Source organism: Phyllobates terribilis, unplaced genomic scaffold, assembly GCF_046119375.1.
Source record: "Phyllobates terribilis strain yellow unplaced genomic scaffold, ASM4611937v1 Scaffold_12__6_contigs__length_324123572, whole genome shotgun sequence".
In the NCBI taxonomy this organism is placed as follows: Eukaryota; Metazoa; Chordata; class Amphibia; order Anura; family Dendrobatidae; genus Phyllobates; species Phyllobates terribilis.
In genome coordinates, this window is record NW_027362772.1 from 174362292 (window position 1) to 174376528 (window position 14237).

General features: G+C 44.6%; 2 non-coding genes across 2 annotated transcripts; both read right to left on the reverse strand.

The window, feature by feature from the left end:
* Positions 1–12588: 12588 nt before the first annotated feature.
* On the reverse strand, positions 12589–12661 carry TRNAF-GAA (transfer RNA phenylalanine (anticodon GAA)). Its single transcript has one exon. It is a non-coding gene; the product is annotated as a tRNA-Phe (tRNA).
* Positions 12662–13596: 935 nt separating this feature from the next.
* On the reverse strand, positions 13597–13679 carry TRNAL-CAG (transfer RNA leucine (anticodon CAG)). The gene has a single exon. It is a non-coding gene; the product is annotated as a tRNA-Leu (tRNA).
* Between the last annotated feature and the right edge of the window lie 558 nt (positions 13680–14237).

The window sequence follows — 14237 nt, forward strand, 5'->3', positions numbered from 1 at the left end:
TGGAGTGAAGATTAGAGATGAGCGTTGTTCTACTCGAACTGTTCGCCAATCTCAAATTCGAGCTGTTTTGGGCGGTGTTCGAGCCGTTCTGCGAACACGAACAATTTGATAAAAATTCGGCTGTTCGAGGTTATGTTCGATAACTGTTCGTGCACCAAAATCATAACTGGATTTTTTCTCAGTAATGATGAAAATTAATGTTAATACGCAGTTTGAGTGTACAGCGGGGTGGGGGGAGGGGCAAGGGATGGATCTCTGCAGGAACAATGAAGATCTCCATTTTTTTTTCTCTTTCCCGCATTTGCAGTGGGGAGGTGCAATCTGTCAGCCTATCAGCAGCGCACACACGGAGCGAAGTGCTTTTTTTCACACAAGCAAGGGCATGTGTCATTGGCAGTGTATGTCACATGTCCTTGCCCTATAAGACCAAGCCATTTTCCCCGTCGCCACCATTTTCACACTGCTGCAGCTGCGTGTTAGACGGCACCGCTGTTGCTGTGTGCGCTATACCTTGTTAATTTCAAGCCAATTTTCGCACAAATATACAGATAGCTTGGGAGTAGGGAATAGTTGTGATTGCAGTCCTTTTAAGGACTAGGTTACAGCATTTCCTACGACTTTTATCAGGGAGGTCTGTGCTCTTAAATAGATAGGTTGTGGGAGTAAAGACTAATTGTAATTGGAGTCCTTTTCAGGACTAGGTTACATCAGTTCCTATCAGTTTTTGCCAGGCAGGTCTGTGCCAGTGCTGTGCAAGTTTTTTTCACAGCATTTGGCTGAATCTAGCAAAGCTAATCCTTTTTGGCCTATTGCAGAGTGTGTTAGTCAGTGGAGTAGCCTATCTGTGTTGCAAGATATACCACCTGTGTATAGAATACCAATTTTTTTACTGCACCTAGTGAAGTAAAATCTTTTGGGCATAGCATCATTCTATTAGTCCATCTATACTGACCTCCATCAGGTTGCAAACTGAATATATTTTTTTCTGCATCTACCTCTGAAAAAAATATTGGGCTTCTAGCTGTGTGTGGGTCTTGTTCTATTAATCCATCTATACTGACCTCCATCAGGTTGCAAACTGAATATATTTTTTTATGCATCTACCTCTAAAAAAATATTGGGCTTCTAGCTGTGTGTGGGTCTAGTTCTATTAATCCATCTATACTGACCTCCATCAGGTTGCAAACTGAATATTTTTTTTATCTGCATCTACCTCTGAAAAAATATTGGGTTTCTAGCTGTGTGTGGGTCTTGTTCTATTAATCCATCTATACTGACCTCCATCAGGTTGCAAACTGAATATAATTTTTTCTGCATCTACCTCTGAAAAAATATTGGGCTTCTAGCTGTGTGTGGGACTTGTTGTATTAATCCATCTATACTGACCTCCATCAGGTTGCAAACTGAATATAATTTTTTTCTGCATCTAGCTCTGAAAAAATATTTGGCCTTCTAGTAGTGTGTCGGACTTTCTCTATTAGTCCATCTATACTGACCTCCATCAGGTTGCAAATTAAAACTAATTTTTATCTGCATCTACAGTACCTCTGAAAAAATATTTGGGCTTCTAGCTGTGTGTGGGTCTTGTTCTATTAATCCATCTATACTGACCTCCATCAGGTTGCAAACTGAATATATTTTTTTCTGCATCTACCTCTGAAAAAATATTGGGCTTCTAGCTGTGTGTGGGACTTGTTGTATTAGTCCATCTATACTGACCTCCATCCGGTTGCAAACTGAATATATTTTTTTCTGCATCTACCTCTGAAAAAATATTGGGCTTCTAGCTGTGTGTGGGTCTTGTTCTATTAATCCATCTATACTGGCCTCCATCAGGTTGCAAACTGAATATAATTTTTTTCTACATCTAGCTCTGAAAAAATATTTGGCCTTCTAGTAGTGTGTCGTACTTTCTCTATTAGTCCATCTATACTGACCTCCATCAGGTTGCAAATTAAAACTAATTTTTATCTGCATCTACAGTACCTCTGAAAAAATATTTGGGCTTCTAGCTGTGTGTGGGACTTGTTGTATTAGTCCATCTATACTGACCTCCATCCGGTTGCAAACTGAATATATTTTTTTCTGCATCTACCTCTTAAAAAATATTGGGCTTCTAGCTGTGTGTGGGTCTTGTTCTATTAATCCATCTATACTGACCTCCATCAGGTTGCAAACTGAATATAATTTTTTTCTGCATCTAGCTCTGAAAAAATATTTGGCCTTCTAGTAGTGTGTCGGACTTTATCTATTAGTCCATCTATACTGACCTCCATCAGGTTGCAAATTAAAACTAATTTTTATCTGCATCTACAGTACCTCTGAAAAAATATTTGGGCTTCTAGCTGTGTGTGGGACTTGTTGTATTAGTCCATCTATACTGACCTCCATCAGGTTGCAAATTCAAAATAATTTTTTTCTGCATCTAACCCAGCCAATAGTTTTGGCCTAATACCACAGTTTGGCCACTCAGCTCTGCTCGGTTACCATCCATTGTTTTTTTGTGCAAACAACTCCAGAGTTGTGAATTAGTTAACCACCAAAATGAGTGGAAAAAGGCCTGCTGCTGGTGGAAAGGGGAATAGGCGTGTTGGGAAGGGGAAAAAAGGTTGTGTCCGTGGGGTAGGTGTTAAAGCAACAGTAACATCTGCAGAAAAAAGACCATCTTCCAGCCAAACTAAAATGTCTACTTCTTTTAGCGGACAATGTGATAAGATCCCTTTCTTACGGCCACGCCAATCGCTACAAATTCCAGATGAGGCCCAAAAACAGCAGGTGCTTCAACGGATATCAAGTGCTCCTTTAAGTGGGCTCTCCTCCACATCAACTTCAACATCACAAATACTCCAGTCCTCAAAGGTGTCACCCAAATCGCACTTGCTTCCTCACAGCTCCCAAATCTCCAGCTGCCCGTCTGAGTATGAGGTAGAACAGATGGTTGAGTCTGCAGAGCTGTTTACTCATACTATAGCCTGGGAATCAGAGGTCGACTCCAGCGCTTCTGTGAATCCAGACGAGGAAATGATCTGCACTGATGCCCAGAATCTTTATGAGTCGGATCCAGGACCAGACGCAGAAGGTTCTGACCATAATGTAGACCCTCATTCCCAAACTGTAACTCCTGTTGGTGGAGACAATGAGGAAGACGATGATAAGACTCAAATACCTGATTGGAGCGACAACTTTAGTTTTTTGTCAGGGCAGGAACAGGTTGGCTCTGAGGACGACGGGTGTGATAACGCACAGGGTGATGATGATGAGGTCGGAGATCCCACTTACTGTCAACCCACAGTCAGCCAAGAGATGAGGTTAGCAGAGGAGGTGGAGGAAGATGCTAGTGACGACGAGGTCAGGTTTCGCCTTCCTGGACAGAGACGTAGTACTGGAAGCACGTCAACAACTGCATCCTCAAACACAACTCTGCCTCTCACCACAAGTCGTGGTGGCTCTTCAGGTCGCATGGGTGCTAAGCCTTGCATAGCCTGGGCATTTTTTCAGATCAATAAAGATGACCCAACTCGTGTTATCTGTAACATTTGTCAGCAAAAGCTAAGTAGAGGCCAAAAAATACATAGTTTGAGTACTTCATGCATGAACCGGCACATGGACATGAAGCATAAGTTGCAGTGGGAAGCTCAGTGTGCTACAATGCGGCCTAGCCGGCCGGGCCAACCACAGTCTGCCATATCTTGTGCATCCGCGGCCTCTTCATCCTCTGTGACTGGGGGGACAGCAGTCACACCTGTTTTGGGGCGCAGACCTGCCACCTCTTTACCCGCAACAGCCAGCGTGATTGGCAGGTCATCATTTTCTTTGGAGGTGGTAACACCAGCTGGTGTTGAGCGCTGTCCGACATCGATAGCACCACCTTTGGATCAAGGCAACCTAACATGTCCGCCTGCATCTTCCTCACAGACCGGCAGTTTGCCGGGGACACCCTTATCAACCCCGTCTAAGCACAATAGCCAGCCCTCGGTCCCTCAGATGTGGACAAGTAAAAGACCATTTCCTCCTAGCCATGAGAAAGCTAAGAGGTTGAATTTCACCATCTGCAAGCTCTTGGCTACAGAAATGCTGCCTTTCCGCCTGGTGGACACAGAGGATTTTCGAGACCTTATGTCCGTCGCAGTGCCCCAGTACCAGATGCCCAGTCGGCACTACTTCTCAAAGAAAGGTGTGCCTGCGCTCCACCAGCATGTCGCACACAACATCACCGCTTCTTTGAGAAACTCTGTGTGTGACAGGGTGCATTTCACCACAGACACTTGGACGAGTAGGCATGGACAGGGGCGTTACATGTCGCTGACTGGGCACTGGGTAACTATGGTGACAGCAGGACAAGGGGCTGCTGTCCAAGTCTTGCCGTCCCCACGAGTTGTGCGTCAATCCTCTTTATATCAAAGTTCCTCCACTGCTTCTGCCTCCTCAACCTCCTCTCGGTCTTCCACCTGCACCCAAAGCCTGTCTGGTCATGCCACAAGCTTTCTAACTGCGCAGAAGGGATCCTGCACACCTCCTTACTATGCTGGCAGTAGGGCTCAACGTCATCAGACGGTTTTTACATTGAAATGTCTGGGAAATGTGAGTCACACAGCTGAGGAGTTGTGGTCAGCTCTGGAGAACCAATTTCATGAATGGTTGTCTCCACTGGACCAGAAACAAGGGAAGGCCGTGTGCGACAATGCTGCAAACCTGGGTGCGGCCCTTCACCGGGGCAATGTCACACACGTGCCTTGTATGGCTCACGTGTTGAACCTGGTTGTCCAGCAATTTTTAGCCCACTATCCCAGACTAGATGGCCTTCTGCAGAGGGCACGGTCGCTGTGTGCTCACTTCCGCCGTTCGCATCCCGCAGCTCAGCGACTTACATCTCTACAGAAGTCGTTGGGCCTGCCACTTCACCGGCTAAAATGCGATGTGCCTACCCGGTGGAATTCAACTCTGCACATGTTGCAGCGACTGTGGCAGCACCGACAAGCCCTGGTGCAATACGTTCTGACGTATAGCCTGGGCCAACGAGATTCAGAGGTGGGGCAAATCACGCTGGAGGAGTGGTCTCAGATCAGGGACCTATGCACCCTTCTGCACAGTTTTGCAATTGCGACGAAGATGTTTAGTGCTGACGATGCCATTATCAGCATGACTATTCCGGTGATTTACATGCTGGAGCACATGTTAAACAGAATTCGGAGTCAGGTGGTGGCACAAGAGGAGGTGGAGGAAGTAGAGGAGGAGGAGTTGTATGCGGAAGGGCTAACATCTGCAAGGTCCAGAAGGTCGGCAGCACCAAGGCGGCAGGCATGTGAGGGTGGGGGAGATGGTTTTACCAGGGCGCATGGTAGCAGCCAAACTAGTGAGGAAGGTGCAGGAGCCCAGGAAGAAGTGGAGGACGAACTGATGGAAGACTCATCAGATGAGGGAGACCTTGATCACATTTCTGCTGTGCGAGGTTGGGGGGAGAGGACAGAGGAAGGAAGCATGATTGTTACCTCGCCACCAACACAACAGGGACTTGGTGCTCCTGGATGCGCAACACCCATGAGTGCCTTCTTGCAGCACTACCTGCAACATGACCCTCGAATTGTGAGAATTATAAATAATCCTGACTACTGGGTTGCCACACTGTTAGATCCCCGGTACAAAAGTAAATTTGCAGAAATTATTCCTGCCATAGAAAGGGATGCACGCATGCAGGAGTATCAGCAGAGACTGTTGCAGAATCTTACATGTGCTTTTCCACAAAACACCAGTGGTGCACGTAGTGAATCTCACAGTTCCAACTTGCCAACCGTGGGACCGTCAAGTGTTCAGCACTCAAACCGTAACAGAACCACAGTATCTGGTGGTAACATCAATTTTGCGGAATCATTTCACCACTTTTTTAGCCCATCCTTTGCAAGGCCACAGGAGACAAGAAGTCTGACACATAGTCAACGCCTAGAGACGATGGTACAGGAGTATCTCCAAGTAAACATTGAAGCCACGACTGTGTCACTGGACCCTTGCTCTTTTTGGGCTTCCAATCTGGATAAATGGCCGGAGCTAGCCACTTACGCCTTAGAGATCTTGTCATGCCCCGCAGCCAGCGTTCTGTCTGAACGTGTGTTCAGCGCTGCTGGTGGTGTGCTGACAGATAAGCGCATGCGGCTCTCCACTGATAATGTAGACAGACTCACGTTCATAAAGATGAACAAATCATGGATCCGAAATGACTTTTCTACCCCTGTGTCATCCTGGGGAGAGTAAAAGCTTGATGATTGGATAAAATCACCCTACCAAACGTTTTAAGCTTTCAAATTACTAATCATGTTTATCTGTATCTTGACTGGAAAATAATTTGGGCTTTGTAGCAGTGTGCAGCACTGATCCTATTAGGCCATCTATAATAAGCTCCACCAGATTTAAAATTAAAAATAATTTTTAGCTGCATCTAGCCCGGAAAATAATTTTGGGGCTCCGAGATGCGCAAGACACATAAGTGCCTTCTTGCTGCACTACCTGCAGCATGACCCTCATATTGTCAGAATTCGACGTAATCATGACTACTGGGTTGCCACACTCTTAGATCCCCCAAACTTTTCGATCAACCTTTTCATTTTAATAAAGACCAAAAAAATGGTCATTTTTGAAATTATAAGCATTAGCAGGTTGTTAGAAACTGAAATCAAACAGTTTTCAACTCAAAACTTTATTCTAGGTGATGTTACATTTTCACATAGGACCCCTTGTTCGAAAGGAGCTTCTGAACTCTCTCGTCCATTGAATTTGTCAGGTTTTGGATGGTTTCTGCTTCAATTGTTTTGCATGAGGACAGAATACCCTCCCAGAGCTGTTGCTTAGATGTGAACTGCCTCCCGCCATCATAGACACTCCTTTTAATGATGCTCCAAAGGTTCTGAATGGGGTAGAGGTCAGGGGAGCATGGGGGTCACACCATAAGTTTGTCCCCTTTTATGCCCATATCAGCCAGAGATGCAGATGTTTTATGTGCAGCATGAGATGGTGCATTATCATGCAGAAAAATGATCTTGCTGTGAAATACACGGTTCTTCTTCTTGAACCATGGCAGGAAGTGCTGTTTGAGAAAATCCACATACATTATGGAGTTCATCTTTAGCGCCTTCAGGGATCCTAAAGGGGCCGACAATCTCTCTCCCCATGATTCCAGCCCAAAACATTACTCCACCTCCTCCTTGTTGGCGCTGTAGCCGTGTTTGCGTGGGGTGTCCATCAACCAGCCATCCTCCACTCCATCCATCTGGACCATCGAGCGCTGCACGGCACTCATCCGTGAACAAAACAGTTTTGAAATCAGTCTTCATGTAATGTTTGGCCCACTGGAGCCGTTTCTGCTTGTGTGAAGTGGATAGAGGAGGTCGACAGGATGGCGTATGCACAGCTGCAAACCTCTGAAGGACCCTGCATCTTGTTGTTCGGGGGACGTTGGAGGCACAAGCAGCTTCAAAAACTTGTCTGCTGCTATGACAAGGCTTTTTTGCCGCTGCTCTTTCAACCTGACGTAATTGCCTGTAGGAAAGAGTCCTCAATTTGCCCTTATCAGCACGCACACGTGTGTACTGTGAATCAGCTACATACTTCTTGATTGCCAAGACACTTCATCCTGATCATCGCACAATGTTGATTGTAGTCATGCCTTGACCTAAACACTCCACAATTTGTTGCTTCTCAGCAGCCGACACATCCTTTTTCTTTCCCATTTTGGCAGAAAATGTAGGCTGCTTAATAATGTGAGAGAGCCTTCTTAAGTAGTCTTGCCTTTCATTGGACACACCTGCCAAACTAATTAGCACAGGTGTCTGCAATTGCTTACAGTGATATAAAGAGCCCTGACACACATCACCATCAATGAGTTTAACTGACAAACAAACAAATTCTTCCCTTATCACTCCTAAACACTTTTTGCATAATAATTTGGAACGCGGTGTACATGTGCTTTTCCACAAAACACCAGCGGTTCACGTAGTGAATCTTACAGTTCTAACTTGCCAACCGTGGTCTGTATGGAATTGTTCAATAAAGGGCCCAAAATTAAGATAACATAGATGGGAGAGGTCTCTATGAATAGGAATTCCTAATTATTTGATACCCTGTGAGGGCCAGGCAAAGGGAAAGTTGGACTGGATGGAATCCTATATGGATTTGGGGAGGGAGACATCGAGGGCCTCAGACTTCGCTGCATTGATTTTAAAATTTTACCATGTAACAAAGTGATCTATTTCAGCCATAACAGCAGGGATGGATATATGTGATTGAGTGATATATACTAGGACATCATCAGCAAATAGAGAGCACTTGTACTCGGTGCCTCCCACCTCAATCCACCTAATATTGGGGTTATGGCGAATTGATGAGAGCAGGTGCTCCGTCACTAGGATGTATAAGAGAGGGGACATCCCTGCCTTGTCCCATTGGTGATTGTGAAAGGTGATGAAAATGTTCTGACGCACCCCCTGGGCCTTGGGACACCCATAGCCGGACCCTTTTTGGTGGATGCTGGTGGTTGTAGTCTTCGTGGCGGCGACCCGGTTCCGTGGCTCAGGGCGGTCAAACCAGTGGCGGAACTATTTATATGGTTTTGATGTTTAAATGTCCGACTACGCCACCCGTGGATTGCGGTCAGAGTGAACCGCCGCTACAGGGCAGACCGCTGAGGCTGGTGTTGTGGGTGCAGCAGAGCGTAGCATAACTCCCCACGGGAGGAGTATAGCCTCAGGGCAGTGTATGCGGAGGATGGGGGTGATGGTGCAGGGCAGCAGCAGTAACGACACGGAGTCAGTGATGCAGTCCAGGGCCTTTACTCACAGTTCTTATTATCCAGACCACGTCTGCAGGTAACGGCTGCCCACGTCGTACTGTGCTCACCAGGTGAGGGGCTCAGACAACTCCCAGATAACTTTGGAGCACTTCACAGGACCCCCTTTGTGTGTCCTTTGTCTGGCCTTTCTTACCAACACTTCTGTCCGGCTGCCTCGGGCCTCCTCTTGGTAAACTTGGCGCCAGTTTCCCTGACCCTATGTGGTGCCTTCCTAGCGGGTGTAGTGAGGGGCTGCGCCACATAAAATGTCAGAGCCTCCGGTTTCTAGCTGAGGGTCGTTTCCTGCCTCCACTAGTTCGGGGACCGGTCTCCCCCTTTGGCCTGACCCCTCCACGCAGGTGGATTCGGGCGTGCGGTGGCGACTCGCCCATCCGCACCCCTGGGATCCCTTCATTCCTCGTTCCTGGAGCCTTCTCCGCTCCTCTTCCTTCCTTCTCCCTCTTCCAGGCCTGGGCCTCTGTTACTAGGCCCGCCTCCGGAGCAGAGCTCATGCAGAGCCCCTGCTCCCTGCCACTTCTGCTCAGACTTCTCTGCACTGAACTAAGATGGTGCCCACCTTTTATACTCCCTTCTCAATGCACCCAGGAACTGCTTCCTCCCTGCTCCTGCACTACAGGGTTCCCCTTCCTCAGTGTTCCCTCCCCCCACTCCAGCCAGGGACAGGGACTGTCGTGCCCATCTCAGGGGCATATTGGTCGCCCTGCCCCACGGCAATGTGGTGTAATGCATGCAGGTGTCGGGTCCTGATCCACACTCCATCCTTACCTGAGAGTGAGATATCACACCTCTGGGTGAGGTGCAATACGTCTGTAGCAACCGAGCCCTCAGGGTGCTACAGTTCCATTTATCTTCAGCCTAGGTGACGTATTGCGATACAGGGCCGTGATTTTGGCTATAAAAGGGTCCCCTAGACCCCTACCCCAAGCTTTTTAAGAGAATCATATATGGCATGCCAGGAAACTCGATGGAATGCTTTCTCAGCATCCAACGAGAGTATCTAATTACAAATTTTTAACTGCATCTAGCCCAGGAAATACTTTGTGCCTAGTAGCAGTGTCTGCTAGTCAGCGGATTATCCCGGCTGTTAAGCAAGCTACACCACCTGTAGTTTAGACACTTAATTTTTTCAAAGGAAATGCTTCGGGACCATGGGATACTTAGTGAAGAGCATCAGGAGGCACCCCAAGGCATAGGGGCTGGGACTGGCAGTAGGATGCCTTGCGGTGGACAGCCGAGCTCGATCCTTATAAAAGCTTTTTAACTGCAGCAGCTTTAGTGGACGCTACTGGAGCTGGAATTACGCGGCTGCTGGCATGAGACTTGCCCTCCAATAGATCCTTGTAAATGGATTTAAAGTGTATTCATTCAAATTAGAGAGACAATTTAAATTAAAAAGCTTAGAGCTGCCTCCACCACAGGGGGGCTCGCTCGACCCACCAGCGGACAGGCACCAGTATTGGGAGAGGGGGGCTGGCCGTCAGGGTTCACCGCGGCTCTGGCACAAACCCGGCGACACGGAGGTGGCACGGGCAGGAACGGACTGGCCATGTCGGCTTCTCACTTTTTGGATTTTAGAAGGGCATGACATGCCTATATCTGTGTCTCCCCCTCCTTTTACTCCTCCACCTCTTTTATTTTCGCATGACTATATGTACTTGTCACTTTTCCATGTGTTAGTTATGTCTTCTGAGCAGTTTGTCAGCTTTTGGACACCTTTGAAGGTGTTTTCTATGTGTTTCTATGTGTTTTTGTTTGCCTGCCATTGGTTTTAACGGTGTTCGAAGGTGTTCGACGAACAGGTCGACGAACAATTCGGCGAACACACGGGTGTTCGACGAACCGAACCGAACTCGAACACTACGGGGGTGGCTCAACACTAGTGAAGATAGGAGATGCAAATTTAGAGAAAATATTCTACTGATTGTTAATGTTGAAAGTGAAAACATTTGTCCCAAAATGTGGTGAAACTTTGATGTCAGTATCACATGCGCATTTCAGACTTGTTAAACTATGTTCATCTGCTCTTTTAGCTTTTTTTTATTAAGTATATATATAGTCTATTGATGCCTTGAGGTAAAAAAATCTGAAATTAGACTTACTGGTAATTTGGTTTCTAGGAATCTTCCACGACAGCACCTTAGGAGGTTCACTCTCTGCAATAATAGGGACAGAGAACACATAGAGATGAAATAGTCCCTCCCATTTTCCTATCCACATTATTTTTCCGATGCCAAAGCAACAACTAACATATGCACAAAGAAACTATTTGATGTTCCCAGAAGTCTTTTGTGAAAGCACAAATTCAGGACATTTAAGATTTGCCTCAAGGACCCCAAGGAATACTGCCAAAGTGCCAACGTTGAGAATTGGTTTTGCTAAGCCCCATCACTTTAAGTTATCGATTTGAGATTGCCACCAATAGAGCGGACCACCAACTAATCAGTAACAGGAGTGAAGCTGTACAATTTCTTGAAAGAAAATTCTAATGTCAGAAGTCGCATTTGAACCCACGCCTCCAGGAGAGACTGCAACCTGAACGCAGCGCCTTAGACCACTCGGCCATCCTGACTTCTTCTGGCTTTTGTAATTTAACTCTTTCTAAGCTAAGCAGTAGAAAGATGAGCTTTACTTGTGATGAAAGGAATATGCCATGATTTCTTTTATTTTAATATTGATTTGTAACCTATTAGTTACAGCCAATTTTGAGCTTCATGACCAAGCACCGTTTTATAAATCTGACATGTATCAATTTATGTGGCAATAACACTGGAATGCTTAACATATCCCCGTGATTCTGATAGTGTTATTTTGTAACACATTGTACTTTATATTAATGGTAAATTTAGGTCAATATATATTTAGTTTTTCTTGTGAAAATATCTAAAGTTGCACAATTTCATTGAAATGCGGTGATGCCGCATATGTCTTCAGAAACTACTGTTTGGTCACACAGCAGGGCTTTGAAAGTAAGAGCGCTATTTGGGTTTTGGGAATGCAGATTTTGCAAGAATATTTTGAGGGTGACATTTGCGGAGTTCCAAAAGTACCAAAACAGCAGAAACCCCTCCAAAGTGATCCCATTTTATAAATTACTCCTCACAATGAATTCATCAACGCCAGCAATTACTATTATTGTCCAACAGGTGTTTTCACTCTGCAACATCCAGAATTGCAAATAAGCCAGTTTAGTGCCCAGCTTGCGCTTATGGAGACAAGCACCCCATACATTTTAAGTGGGCTCTCCTCGCTTGAGAAATACCAAATCTGTGGATTCTTTGTCTTACCATTAACGTGGAAACCCCTATTTTTAGAATGAAAGATGACGGTCCTGAGTTGGGGCTTGTGTTTTTTGCCTTCCTGGCTTTTTCCCCAAACAGCTTTGTTCCTGGCATATTTTTGAAGCATATTTGTCTCAGTAATGCCACAGCGATTCATAGTCAAACATAAATGGCTGAAATCATTCAGCTAGTGTCTGATACATGCTGCCCGTATTAGCTATCAGGTTTCCTTTAAATCCTCATACAGCTAAGTCAAACTAAAATAAAACAAAGTGATGACTTCCAGAATGAAGGAAAAATTACAAAAAATATTATTTTCCTCAAAAGTTAAAAGTGCTCAGTTCTCATGTTTCTATCATTTTATTTCCTGTAGATAGTTATAATGATTAGGATTTTTACATTCTCTGTAAACAGTCAGTCCATATGCTTTGTTTATTTTCTGCTTAAAATTTAATGGGTGAAGAAAAAAACTTATGCCGAAACCTGGGATTGAACCAAGGACCTTTAGATCTTCAGTCTAACACTCTCCCAACTGAGCTATTTCGGCAGGACACATTTAGATTCAGGAATGTTCAACACACTGTAGATGTCACAACTGGATGTATTTATTTGTACTTTGACCTGTTTTTGCAAGATTATCTATATTTGAAAGTCCCGCTATTTTGCATACATATTTAAGAACTTACATTAACTCTTTGTGAATGAATAGAAAAAAACAGCAATTCTGCATTTTTTTTACATTTTCAAATTTACTCAATTCGCCAGGGTAATTCTGACTGTGTCTCTGTAGGACAGGTGATGATTGAGCATAAAACACAATTTGTAAGCATAATGCTGCATCAAGCTTTATTTTTTTCTTAGGTGCAAACAATTGGAGTGAAGAAAGGAGATACAAATTTAGAGAAAATATTCTACTGATTGTTAATGTTGAAAGTGAAAACATTTGTCCCAAAATGTGGTGAAACTTTGATGTCAGTATCACATGCGCATTTCAGACTTGTTAAACTATGTTCATCTGCTCTTTTAGCTTTTGTTTATTAAGTATATTTATAGTCTATTGATGCCTGAGGTAAAAAAATCTGAAATTAGACTTACTGGTAATTTGGTTTCTAGGAATCTTCCACGACAGCACCTTAGGAGGTTCACTCTCTGCCCTAATAGGGACAGAGAACACATAGAGATGAAATAGTCCCTCCCATTTTCCTATCCACAGTATTTTTCCGATACCAAAGCAACAACTAACATATGCACAAAGAAACTATTTGATGTTCCCAGAAGTCTTTTGTGAAAGCACAAATTCAGGACATTTAAGATTTGCCTCAAGGACCCCAAGGAATACTGCCAAAGTGCCAACGTTGAGAATTGGTTTTGCTAAGCCCCATCACTTTTAGTTTTCGATTTGAGATTGCCACCAATAGAGCGGACCCCCAACTAATCAGTAACAGGAGTGAAGCAGTAAAATTTCTTTAAAGAAAATTCTAATGTCAGAAGAGGGATTCGAACCCACGCCTCCAGAAGAGACTGCGACCTGAACGCAGCACCTTAGACCGCTCGGCCATCCTGACTTCTTCTGACTTATGTAATTTAACTCTTTCTAAGCTAAGCAGTAGAAAGATGAGCATTACTTGTGATGAAAGGAAATATGCCATGATTTCTTTTATTTTAATATTGATTTGTAACCTATTAGTTACAGCCAATTTTGAGCTTCATGACCAGGCACCGTTTTTTAAATCTGACATGTATCAATTTATGTGGCAATAACACTGGAATGCTTAACATATCCCCGTGATTCTGATAGTGTTATTTTGTAACACATTGTACTTTATATTAATGGTAAATTTAGGTCAATATATATTTAGTTTTTCTTGTGAAAATATCTAAAGTTGCACAATTTCATTGAAATGCGGTGATGCCCCATATGTCTTCAGAAACTACTGTTTGGTCACACAGCAGGGCTTTGAAAGTAAGAGCGCTATTTGGGTTTTGGGAATGCAGATTTTGAAAGAATATTTTGAGGGTGACATTTGCGGAGTTCCAAAAGTACCAAAACAGCAGAAACCCCTCCAAAGTGATCCCATTTTATAAATTACTCCTCACAATGAATTCATCAACGCCAGCAATTA